Source organism: Hibiscus syriacus, unplaced genomic scaffold, assembly GCF_006381635.1.
Source record: "Hibiscus syriacus cultivar Baekdansim isolate YM2019G1 unplaced genomic scaffold, ASM638163v2 tig00112758_pilon, whole genome shotgun sequence".
Lineage (NCBI taxonomy): Eukaryota > Viridiplantae > Streptophyta > Magnoliopsida > Malvales > Malvaceae > Hibiscus > Hibiscus syriacus.
This window is the reverse complement of record NW_024063396.1, coordinates 658,270-672,427: the sequence shown is the minus strand read 5'-3', so window position 1 is coordinate 672,427 and position 14,158 is coordinate 658,270. Positions and strand designations below refer to the sequence as shown.

Here is a 14,158-nt window from a genome sequence, read left to right as displayed (position 1 = left end):
AGGAAAATGGAACCTTATCAGATTGTGTCCACATAAGCAGCGCAAATATGGAAAGTGACAACAAATCAAAGAGATTGAGGGGAATCATACCATATAAAGTATGATCAGCCATCCAAGGAAAGAATCATACTAATTGATGTGATGAGATGGTGGTTTAGGTACATTCCCTTAAATAGGGGATTTGATTAGATGGTGATTGATAGAGTTTCCTTAAATACAAAGATTTTTAATTAATAGGGCTCATCTTAGCCATTGATTTATATTGATCTTATCCATCCATTTTAAGGAATTCAACTATAAATATAGGTCTTCCCCACCTCATTTGTACTCACTTTGCTTTTCATTTCATTTAGTGGAATACAAAGAGAATTAACCCAACTCTCTCTTGTTTGTTTGAGTTATCTCCTTCCCAAGTTCTTTTGTGCTTCTGTGTTGTACTAAGCCTTCTAGCTTAGTGTTTTTCAGGCTAACTTAGGTGAAAAACGCCCAAGGTGGTTTTGAAGCATCTAAGGCCATAAATTCCCGAGTTTAAGGCTCCAAGGGCGTGATAAATTGCTCGCACCAGTAATGGAGGTATGTTTTGTTTGTTCTTGAAGAAATTTTTAGGGTCTATCATGGCTTTCACACTGGTGAGTCTTATAAAGATGTTCTTGAAATACTTTTTCATGTATTCTTTGACAACCTCAAAGTTTGACTCCCTACTTTTATTACTACCGATGTCAAGATCTCGGTAGTTGATGAATGTTTCCTTTGGACGACTCAATGCGTACGGGGCCATCACACTATATAACCTTATCGATAGCTCGATGTATCGGCCAACAACGTCAATATCCATTATCAGACTCAAACAATGTCATTCTGTATAGCACTATGAAAAGATTCCCACCATGGAGTGCGAAGGCAGTTTCTGAATATGAAATCTATTCCATTCTCCCGCCATGAGGGTTCATTTGGACGAAGATTTCTTCAATGTCCACCAACGCTTCCCATAACGTCTCTAACCCTTTTTTAGGAATCACAGCTTTGTAATAATCCAACTTGCTCTTGGAAAATGATCGGTCCACTTGCACTCTATTGAGCAACTCATCAATAGAGGTTCCATTCAGAAAACCTGCCCAGTATAAAGTCGATTCGACCCAACTCGTCTCTAAACAATCACTTCTTTGTAAACCCAATTAGGGAAAGTCTTTGTTCATCAATTGTATAAGTTCATTAGTTTTCCCTAGAAAATGGTCGATGAATGAAATGCTAATGATTCTATTATTGCCTTCATTGTTAATAGGTTGAGGCTGGAGTCTAACAAAGAGATCTTTTGGCAGTTTTGGCGTAACTTATTGCCAACAATAAGCGAGCTCCGTTGCGCCTTGTTCCAATATCCTTTGCACGGTGAATATTGTCACCCTACGTGGAACCCGGATCAGCTTGACCCTCAATGAAATGATGATTCTAAAGCTGGTTGTTCCACCTCCTCTTATCGCCCAAAATACATCTTCTCCCATAGATTCACGGTTAAGGATCCTACCATTTGCATCAATCAATTGTGCGTCGATGACATTATTAATGGAGATTTCGTATTTTCTCATAAGAAACCTATAACTACCACCACTAAAGTGTCTACCGATGCCGAGAGTAGTGCAAATACCAAATGGGAACCCATGAACATTACTTTTTTTTCGATTGTTCTATAAAAAAGTTCACCGGTTTTTGCCCTGACCTGAACTCACGCCGTCTCACTCTTCATATCAATATCGATAGAATGGAGATTGAACATGTCGAGAATGACAAATGGCATGCCAGAAGTGTACGAAAGTCCCTCGAAATCATGACCACCGCTTTGAATCCTGACTTCGAAACCGTAGTGCTTGGCGCAAATGACGGTGTCTTGAGCATGAGATGGATGTAGGACAATTATAATTGTAATACCCTAAATTTTGTCTAATGACTAAAATATAAGTTTTGAAAGTTTGGTGGTTAAATTGTAAACTTTAAAAGTTTAGGGACCATAAAAGAAATTTTGAAAGGTTATATTTTTGTTAGCCTTTAAATGAACATTTTGGCTTAAAATAAGGATTTTTGTGGTAATCATTTTTTTGGTATGTGATTTGTGTTAAAATTTATAAAGCGATAAAGGTCGGTATTGAAATCGAATAATTGAATCAAATCGGAATTTTACAAAAATTTGAAGGATGTTAGGAATTGGTTTGAAATATTATTTCCATATTTTAGATTAGATAAATTTGGCTCAGAACAGTGTAATTTTTCAAATTTGACTGAATTGTGAGATTTTAGTGACTAAAATGCAATTTTTGAAAACTTCATGGTCAAATTAGAAAGGCAAAGCCAAGTTTATTCATATTTGACCAAAGAATATTCTAATGGAAGATAATACAATGGCATTTGGAAAATTTTCAAGGTTTATTAATGGTATTTTTATAATTTCTCATTAATTAAATTTTAAATTCAATTAAATTAGATAAATGCATGTGTATTATCCTTTAAATACTATAATACTAAAGATAAAGTCCTAATTTTCAGTTTGTTCATCTCTCTTGGCCGAAACTTACCAAGCTCCAAGGTATGAATCTTTATTTTGATTTTTGGATTAAGTTATTAGATAGAGAATTAACCTACATGAAGTTCTCTATCAATTGATATAATATTTCATAGTGAGGATTCTTGTGTTTAGATTTTATGATTAGGGTTTAGTGATCTTGAAGAATTGATGAAACTTACCAAACTCCAAGGTATGAATCTTTATTTTTATTTTTGAAGATGAATATTTGATTTTTGAATTAAGTTATTAGATAGAGAATTAACCTACATGAAACTATCTATCAATTGATATAAATATTTCATGGTGAGGATGCTTGTTTGTTGAGATTTGATTATTAAAGTTTAAGGGGGTTTAGTGATCTTGAAGAATTGATGAAGGATTTTTATGTTTTTGATGTTGGTGATTATTTTTAAAGCATGTATGATGATTAAAATTAATTGTACATGCATATATAAGGTTTGGCTTAATTAGTTTTTTTTTGAAATGTTGGGATTTGATGTAATTTAATGTTTTGATGATTGAAAATACATGAAATTTATCATAGGAGGTTGAATTCATGCTTGAAATTGAATAAAAAGTCTCCCTAAAGTGACATGGGGTATTCGGCCAGGAAAATATTAAGGGAAAAATGTTGAAAATTTTCCTATGGTTTAGAAATGATATTACAAGTATTCTATGTGAATTGGAGATTGATTTGGAACCTTGAAAGTGAAAAAGGGCTAGTTTACAAGATTTAAGGATTGTGGGATATTATTGTATAAATGTGAGATTTGGAGTATTCAATGATAAAATTTAGTATTGAAATGCAGGAAAATTAAGTTTGAAAGTTATGTGGAACCAAATTGCAAATTCGGTAAAAGTTGGGTTAGAATTCGAAAGGTCCAAAGAAAATGGGGACTTGTTTGTAAATTAGTAAATGTAGAAGTATCATTTAGGTATATTAGGACAATTCTGGAAATTTTGGAATCTTGCTGAAATTTTTGTTTAATTATTAAGTTGAATAAAATTACAAGTTTATAGGTATTGGAGGTTGATTTACAAAGTTTAAGAAAGTTAATGATGAATTTGCAAGCTTTTGAATGTTTAAGTGGTGATTTGAATATTTTATGGACGTGCTGAAAATTTTATGTAATTAATGTGATATGATCATAATAGTGAAGGTCTATTATGAATTTAATGGAAAATTGAGGTGAATTCTAGGAATAACTCAAAGTTAATGGTTTGGTTTTAGAAATTGATAAAAGTCGAGGGATTTAAGTTGGAAATGAATATGTGAGAGCTTAAGAGTATTTTGACAAGTTTGGAATTTTAAGTAAAGTCTGATTTAATTATCGTATTGATTTTTATTTCATAGACTTTTATATTTTTAAGATTCGATTATGTTAGTTTGAGACTAACATATAGTTTAAATATGATTTGTTATGATGTTATATTGTCAAACTACTATAAACCTAGCGATCCGAACGATCCGAAAGGAAAGGAAAAAGTACACGAACAAAGAATTAGCATATAAAGGTTCGGTAGTAAGGCAAATGTGAGTGCAATTTGTTTATTTAATTATTTTGATCTAGGACGACTTGTGATAAGTCAACCTCGTATTATTTATTTCAAAGTTATGAATTATGTTTTGATTTTTGAAATTATATCCGAAATATTTTAATAAGTTTTATGAATGATTTTGGGTATGAATTGCCATGTTATATTTTTTGTGAATATGATCTGAAAATGGTTTTGATATGATTTTTATTAAATGATTATAAATTGAAATAAAAGCCCATTGTATGTTGTATTGAGAGTCATAGGTACAATCAACATGTCATGAAGTGGAGTGATTATATTATGATTCTGATATACTGTGGTGTATCGGTGGGTACACTAGTATTTATTCCAATGGGATTGCACTTTGTGTGCATATTGCAATTTCCGAGTTGACATCACTGTGTGTGCTTATCTGTTCTGATTCTGATGATAGCACTGAGATATTTATTGCGCACACTCATCTGACTCACATACCTTATATTCTCTTAAATATACTTTGGGCTACAAAAATAGAATATGAAAGTTTTGAAAAGTGTCTGATTGGAAAGAAATATTGACTGATTATTCTGTCTGATATAATTTAATATGATTTTATTAAAGTCATAAGATGATTCCTTTCAGGTTTCTGATAAAGATACAACACGAGATATCCAGTTTGAAAATTTTGTTTGAATTATTTTTAAATATTTTTTATATATTTTGATACTTTATATATTTATTCTCACCTTTAAAATTATTGTCTCACTAAGTTGTACTTAGCGCGTGATGATTTTTCATGCGTAGGATATTATAGGAAACCCAACGTGCAGTGAGGAGCCTCCCGAGCATCTTGTGAAGATCATCTATAATATTAGTATCAGTAAGGCATCATCGATGTTTCTTTTGACTAGTAGTAGCATGTATAATTATGTTATTAGCATGCTTTATCAGTTTTTGATTAAATGGTTTGTAATAGTAAATTAGAATTGTTTATTTTGACTAGTTTAATTTATTAGTATTTGGTATGCATAGAATATATAATATTATGTTTTTAAATGAGATGGAAATTCAAGTAGATAAAAATAGTTTCAAAGTTGAAAAATGAATATTTAAAAAAATATTTAGTAATTGTGAATATTGAATATTGGTCAGTTTGATGTGTCATATACGATTCATATTTTTAGATTTTTATGGACTATAGGTGTTACAAGAATAGCTACCGTCTAGAGGTTGTAGACAAGAAGATTAGAAGGTTATTTGCACGTAACTGGTAAATGTATTCGAATGATGAATTGTTGGGCGTTAATATGACATCTGCAATCGGAACTGAGGGGTCGGAATGTGTAGGAAGACATGCAACAAAACTATCAAAATCAACTGAATTGTTAGATGCCACCAATGAAATTGATAACAAAACCAATATCAAAACAATGAAAATGGTGGAAATTGATGCTTTCATTTTTTCCCTGAAAAATGTTGAGATATTTAGATGGTATTGATTCATTTGTTCGTAAGGTTCAATGGCGTATATATAGATATATTGAGGGGAGCGGCGGCTGGCTGCATTGGGATAAACTCAGGCTATCTCCAAGTGAACCAATCCTCTGCCCCTTTTACCTACCTCTATGCATGCCCCATGATTTTCATTAGTCCACGTGTAAGACTAAATTTAATCTATATAACGTTTTTTCTTTTCGTAATTAAGCAATTAATTTAATAATTCAACAATTGAAATAGTTAACCGTATCCAGAAGTAAAAGATGTGACATGTGGACTTTTAGGGTTGTCGAAAGTCCACTAATTAGAAAATACAAGTAAAGGAACTAAAGTAATAGGCACATACGGTAGAAGGAAAAATCATATGTTGTATTAATTTATAGGGTAAAGTAGGCAAATGATCTATCGACTATAGGATATTATCTTGTTGATTCCCCGACTAGTAAAAGTTACAAAGTGATCCCCGATTATAGGATGTTGTTTTGTTGAGTCTTTCGACTATTAAAAGTTACAAATGATCACTCAACTATTCATATATTCCAAACTCTTTCTTTTATGTTAAAAATTTGATGTTAATATCAATTGGACTTTAACCTATTGATTAAGATATAATAAAATATTATCTCAAAATCTCAATTGACAATCATATCACAGTTAGCATGTTAACGTTCAACTTAGACGACCATCAATTTTTTAACCAAAAGGGATGAGTTTAGAACATATGAATAGTCGAGTGGTCATTTTGTTATTTTAATAGTTGAGGGACTCAATAAAGTAACACCCTATAGTCGGATGATCATTTCATAACTTTAATAATCAGAGGACTCAATAAAGCAACATCCTATATGTAACCTCCTATACTCGGCCTGTATGTTTCGACCAAATCTTGGAGACCAAACTAATTCAGGTTAACAGAAGTCATGAACTTTCAGTTTATAACATGCATCGTCAAGAAATCGATCTAAATTTGTAAATATGATATGATCTAAATCTGTAAATAGAATATGAGTTCATAATTCGTACTATAATACAAGTTAAAAGCCCAAAATATGTAAAAACATAGTATCTCAAAGTCCCATATAAATATATATAGAAGATCAACGAAAAATAAATAATATAAATTCTAAAAATGTCCATACGGTGTTCAAAAGGTAAACTTGCCACTAAATGATCCTCTAAGTATCGGTTGTAATCCTAAAAGTTGAATAGATCTGAAAAAGACATAAACTAGAAAGTAAAGTAAATATTCATAATGATGTAATTTAAATTCAGACAACAGTAAACCAATTGACCATTACTAGAAAGATATGACAGGAATTCACACAACTTTACCTTTCGCCGCAGATAATAGGATGGGGATGTTACCCTCCGTAGATATTCCCAGTTAGAAGAAAAGTCAAAATAGGGGTTTAACCCTCTGAAAGAGGATCCTAAACAGAATCAGGGTGGGGATTAGACCTGGAAAATTTGACCTGAACCCGATGACTCGAATTGAGACCCGAAATATACTCGAACATGATGACCCAAATTTGACTCGAAACTCAAAAAATTGAATTGAATAGAAACGACCCAAATTTTAGCCAAACTGAAAGTAACCTGAACTGAAATTAACCTAAATTGAACTGAAACTGGGCTGAATTTAACCAAACCAAAAGTAATCTGAACCAAAAGCAACCAAACTGAAAATAATCTGAACCGAAATTAACCCGAATTTAATTTACCCAAACCTGATCTTTATTACAAAAATATATTAATAATTATATATATACTTGATTTGACTTATACCCAACCCAACCTAAATTGACATGAAGATCCAAAGTTGATCTAAATTGAAAATAATTGATCGGATATTAAGTTGATCTGAAAATCAACCGATTCGATTTGATCCAACCCAAAATCAAATGATCTGATATTGACCCAACCCGATACTCGAACCGACTTGATTAATATAGACCCGAATAAAACCAAAACCCAAAATGACATGACTCGACCCAGACCTGACTTACTATAGACTCAAATAAAATCAAAACCCGAAATGACCCTATTCAACCCAAAACTATCCTGAATTAAGTCTAAACCGAAATGACCTGAATCAAACTCGATCTGAATGCCACCTCTAAATTGGGGATATGATCCCACGCAAAAACAGGACGAGAATATGATCCCATGTAAAAACAGGACAGTGATATAATCCCATGCATGATCAGGATGAATATATAATCCCATGCAGAATGAGGATGGGGATTTAATCCCATGTAGAATGACAGAAATGCATCAATATTCAAATTAATAATGATGCAACATTAATCAAAATTCAAATATATTAGAGATAAATATAATTAGATTACTGTGTATATATATATATTAACATATAGCATATCAAAATAAAATATTAAATGTAACAACATGCCAAAGGGACACATTTATAGTAGCTAATCGATGTCGGCTAAGCTCCACTCTTCCCACAATCGATAGTATTAGGTCCTATGTGTAACACCCAAAATTTTGGTTAGTTACCAAAATGTAAATTTTGAAAGTTTAGTGTCTATAGAGTATAAATTTAGAAAGTTTAAGTACCAAAAGTGTAAATTTAAAAAGTTTAGGGACCAAAAGTATAATTTTAAAAATCTAGGTCTTTTGACCCCATAAATGAATAGTTCACCCCAAGAATGACGTTTTGGTGGGAATCAAATTTTTTATCCGGAATTTATGTTAAAAATTGCAAAGTGTTAAAGTTTGGTAAAATTCGGTAAATCGGATCGAACATAAATTTTGAGAAAATTTGAAGGATATTATATTAAGCTTAGAAATATTATTTACATATTTTAAAATGATGGAAAATAATATGGACCATTGGATTTGAGAATTTATCTCCATGTTCAATTTGGACCATCGAATGAAAATGGCAAGATTGAAATTCTTGGAAAGTTGCTTGGATGAAGTTGTCAAGAGAATAATATTTTGTTCATATTTGACTTTGGAAGATGATAACCAACATGTGGCTTGGTATGGATGTAATTATCAAGTTTCATTAATGGTAAAATTGTCATTTCCTAAATAAAAGAATTTTAAATTCATTTAAGCTTAATAAATGACAAATTAACATGAAATTAACTAGGAATTTCATGAAAATAAGGCCTTCTTCAACCTCCATTTCTTTCTCTTTATAACCTAGGTAAGAGAAATTTTATTTTTCATTTTTGAGCAATTTCCTTTGGATTTTGGATCGAACCGTGAAATAGAAATTTGTTCGATTCAAAAAGCTCTATCATTTGGTACCAGTATTGCATGCTAATCTTGCTTGAATATTAAGTTCCCAAATTTTAGGGTTTATGTTCATGTTAGATTTTTATGAATTGGTGATGGATTTTGAGGTTGTTGAGGCTGTAGAATCATTTCCAAGCTTGTTTGATGATCGAAACCACCTAGAAATGCTATATGATTTTTGGTATTAACCCTAAATTAGGGAAAGTTTATGATTTGATGAAATTGAGTTAGAGGTTTGATTATAGAGTTTTAAAATATTGAATAGAGGTTGTTTCTTGCTCAAATCAAATTCAAATAAAGTGAAATCATGAAACCCTACCCCTTAACATTCGGCCTAAGCTTTTGGAAGTGAGAAAAATTACGGAAAAATTATACAAGGGTTAGAAATGATGTAAGAATGATCCTACAAGCTATAGAAAGTTATTTGGACCAATTTCTAATTTTGAGAAAGTTGGGAGACCTATTTGGCAATCTTGAAAAGTTATGGGGTTGATGTGTAATTATTCAATACATGAAGTACTATACTGGAAATTAATTTTATAGTGATGAATTTGGTGTTAGAATGTGAAATTTGACTATTTGGGGAAGTTGTCAAAGTTTGAGTAATAAATGGCAAATATTGAGATAGTTAGTGACTTAAGTGGTAACAATGGAATTTTTTAGGTATTGGGCTGGAAATTTAATTAAGTTGTTTGAGACTTGAATTGAAGTAAAAGGGAAAATGACTATTTAGAATAAAATGGAAAAGTTGAGATGAATTCTAAAAGAATTCATAATTAGTAGTTAAAATGGAAAGTTGAAAAAGGTTATGTGAAGTTTGGGTGAATTTGGATAAAAAGGACTTGAATGGTCAACTTAAAGTGTTAAAGTCAATATTTATGTTATGACATGGAATTAGTATCGAATAGGCATCAAAAGATTTTTAGGAATTTATTTTCTATTGTGTGCCTATGTTAGTGAGATTTTAACATGTAGTTTGAAATGTACATGTTTTGTAAATGATGTTCATTTAAATTGCGTGCAAGATCAAGCAATGTTAAAGCTAAGGAGAGCTTAAGGATGAAATGCGAATTTCTAAGGAAAGTTGCAAGCTAATGACTCCAGGACAGTGCATATTTAATTTGTATTTTTGATATAATGCAAACATTGGCTTGTGATGAGCCAGTGACGGAGTGACTATGGTAAGTAGTGACTCATAAATGTTATGAAATTTTGTGATTCATGCATATATGTTAATTTGGTATGCTAATAGAATTAGTGAATAAGCTGAAAATATAAGTTAGTGAAATATGCCCATATTTGTGTTCTGAACAGTAAGTTTAGAAAATCATCATAAATTTTATTAAATTATTAGGGGATTATTTTTATGTCGTTGGATTTTTATATCAGTCTAGTATTTTTGAGAACAAATGGAAACTAGGTTCAAGAAGTATACAAAAAGATATGAATTTTTAATAGACGATATGTCAGAAAATAGGGCAGCAGATTCTTCTCAAAACAACTTCTGTAAGTCAACATTGAAAAATCACTATAAATTGTACAAGATGAACTAGAAGGAGTGACTTATATGGTTAGATTCATATTCAAGTTTAGTTTCCATTGATATAAATGGAATAATTTTTAATTGTTTATATTAATACAAAATAATATTTCTTTAAAGGTAGTGCAAACTGTCAACACATGAAACTTGTCATAAATTATTTCACGTTACTCCTATGTTATATGCTATTATAAATGTTAGAAATGAGTCAACTTTATTACATTTGGGCATGATGGTTAAGATTATTTATTTCATAAAGAATATGATGTGTTTATGTTCAAGAAAGGTAATTGATGATGATTATGATATGTAAATGTTATGCGGAAATGAAATGTTTAGGGTATGAATTGCCCATTATGTTATGATATGAAAAATCATTTATGTCGATAAATTGATATCTTTGATATTCATTAACATATAATAGTTAATGGAATAGCCCATTGTATGTTGCATTGAGAGTCGTAGGTACACTTGGCATGCCAAGAAGTTGAGTAAAGTTCAAGTCAAGTCAAGTTATGGTACATTCGTGTACATTACGTATGGCACCGCTAGTGCATATGATATGTTCTGCACTTGGAGTGCATCTTATGATGATGATTGGCACCGTGAGGTGCCTAGTGCGTACATTATGTATGACTCACGTACCTTGCATTCTCATAAAAATGCATTGGGCTATGAACTTGAAAATAAGCTATGAATATGAAATTATGTTATGAATCTTAAATAAGTTACGAGTCCGAAAACAAGTTCTGAATCCGAGAATGAGTTCTGAAATGTGAAAGTACGGATTATGAAAATGAAATGTTAAAGTGAATATGAAACTGAAAGATGAAAATGAGGTATGAAAGTTTTGTATTTTATATGAATGAAAAAGAACATGATATGTCTGTTATGTATGATATTGTTTATCATGGCTTTGATATGACTATTATGTGTGATATTGTTTATCATGGTTTTGATAAAATCATGAGATGGTGATTTTTAGGTCCTTGATGAGGATAAATGACTTGACTAAATCAGTTTGGATATTTAGTGATTTTATTGGAATTTAAGTTAATATTTTAAATTATTATGATATTATTAAGTTTTATATAAGTGAATATGTTGTTCAGATGTTGTTAAGTTGTTTGATATTTGTATCACTTTAGTTTGATTACAATGCCTCACTAAGTGTATACTTAGCGTGTGATGATTTTCATGTGTAGGTAAAGAAGAACAAGTGAAGTAAGGAGTTGAGTGGGCTTCAATCAATAAAGAAAAAGTTACAGGTATCTGTAATGACATCCTACTATTTTAAATTTTCTAGATGACATGTATAAGAATAAGAAAAGTCTAAGATATGTTATTATGGATATAAATACGAATTTAAGTTTTGTGTTTTAGATAAAAATTATATTTTGACAAAGTAAAGAAATATTTTAAATTAGATGGTATTTAGACAATTTATCTTATGATATGGAACAATATAGAACTGTCTAGTTGTTGCCTGAGACTGATATTGATTTTGAGGCTTAAATACTATAATATGATTTTACGTGATTACATTATTTATTGAAGATTAAATTGAATAAATTTTAAAAGTTCAAAATTTACTGGATTTTCAAACTTATAATGCATGTAAAGCTATGTGCTATCTTTGACTCGTATTCGGGTACGTATACGGATTAAAGGTGTTACAATGTGGCATGGGACCTAATAATGACACACTATTGTATAAGTACAGAAATCATTTATCTAAGCAAAAACAGACTATTGAGTCACTAAATAAGACTTATGTGTATCTCGAGACAAAAGAGCGAAATTGAATTGAGCTAAGAAGGGGCAGTCGAAATCTACCAGAGAACGATGCAGAGACTCGCGTTCACTTTCAGAACATAATAACAAAAAATTAGTTCAAAATCTCACAATTTATTTAACATAATCAAGACTTTAGGTGATAGAATGACATAAATCAAGGCTTTCATGTCAAAATTTGGCAAAACGAACTATGACAACAAACTCGAGATGCCAAAAAACATAAAGGTTGTGGTCAATGGAAAAGGTCAACTGTAACAACCTTAACTTTGTATTCATGCTCGAATACAAGTCAATAATGTCATACAAATTATGTATAACATTTAGTGTTTAGAAACCGATAAAATTTTGTTTCTTTTAAAATTTTCATAATTATCATTTATTATCATACTATTTAATCACGTAAATTCGTATTGATATATTTTAATTTCCATTTTATATTTAATTTTGCACATCAACTAAGCATTTTAATATTTTTTTCTGTCATAATTAAAACTGCCTAATTTAATATTCAACTGATTAATCTTTATATCGCAATTTATTACCGTATTCATACAAAACCACTTAGCAACTTGTCATATTTTCACCTTTATTATTATATTTTCTCGTACTATACTATTTCACATTTTAGCTCAACTCTTATAATCTCCTTTATCTAACTATTTGTAAAATATTTGTATCGTCTATAATCATAATTATTCAACACACAACCTTTATAGTTATTGACTACCGCCACACGACGACACGCGTACAACAATTATTACTATAATATCCATATTATGCACATGTACTTATCATTCATATTTCAATCCAAACCAAGATAGTCTTTCATTTATAAATCATTCAATATAAATCAAACTTTGCATATAAGACTTTATTGTAATACAATAATTAAACTTATACAATCCTTTCTTCTTATATTGTCCCTTTCACTGTATTGTTCCTCTTTCCAATGCAATTCCTTTCATTGTACTATATCTATTACTGTACTATAACTTTTAGTTTCATTTTATAGCCCAATGTATAATCATGGGAATACGTGGTATATGAGTCGAAAAACAAGTGTTTGACATCGTGTGCAGTATAACTATTATATCAATATGGCACGTTTAGTGCCCTATATGCACCACAGGTGCCCTATATGCAACATAAACATTGTCTGTAATAGATAATACTTTTAGTGCTAAATAGAATTATAAGTACTGAAGAACACAACATCAGTATACTGAATCAGAATCTGATATGGTATCTCACAATGTCGAAACATCGTGAAACCCATAATACATAAATAGTGTCAAAACGCACATAAACTGCTAGAATGCACATATAGTGCATGTCAGATGTACACAAATGCATATACAGAATCATTCCACGTCATATACCAATGACTCTCAAGTCTTATACACTGGACTTTTATTTAAATCTTATACATTTTTCATATATAAAAATTATCACAAAAAAATTATCACATTGATATATTGTTTCAATCACATATTAGTACATTTAACTAACATAAATTCACATTCGTATAAATATATTTAAAATATCATTAATGTATATTAAATATTAATTTCTTCCACCAAATCTATAACTAACTTTGGCTCTAACAAATTTATCTTCCGTGTCCTTTAAATAGTTTAGTTCTTACACTCACTTTCTATTTTAATCCCACAATTTCTCTATTTTTTCAATTTGATCATTTGACTTATACATATTTCTGAATCAGTTTCAATTAGTATTTTAATATCAGAATCACCATTTTATTATTTATTACTCAAGTAATTTGATTATTCATATTTATTATGTAATTTTTAAGCTCACCATTTAAACATTTTACATTCTAGTTCCTAAACTTTAACAAAATTATAAATTAGTCCAAAATCAACATTTCAATATTAAATCAACATTTTAATATTCAATTTCACTACAGTATCTAAATAATTGCACACTTGCTACTTAAATCCTTAATTTTTTTATTTCTACAATTT

The 14,158-nt window shown here is 30.3% G+C and overlaps 1 pseudogene; it reads right to left on the bottom strand.

Moving 5' to 3' along the window:
- Positions 1-466: 466 nt before the first annotated feature.
- LOC120183345 lies at positions 467-5,549 on the bottom strand (annotated as a pseudogene).
- Between the last annotated feature and the right edge of the window lie 8,609 nt (positions 5,550-14,158).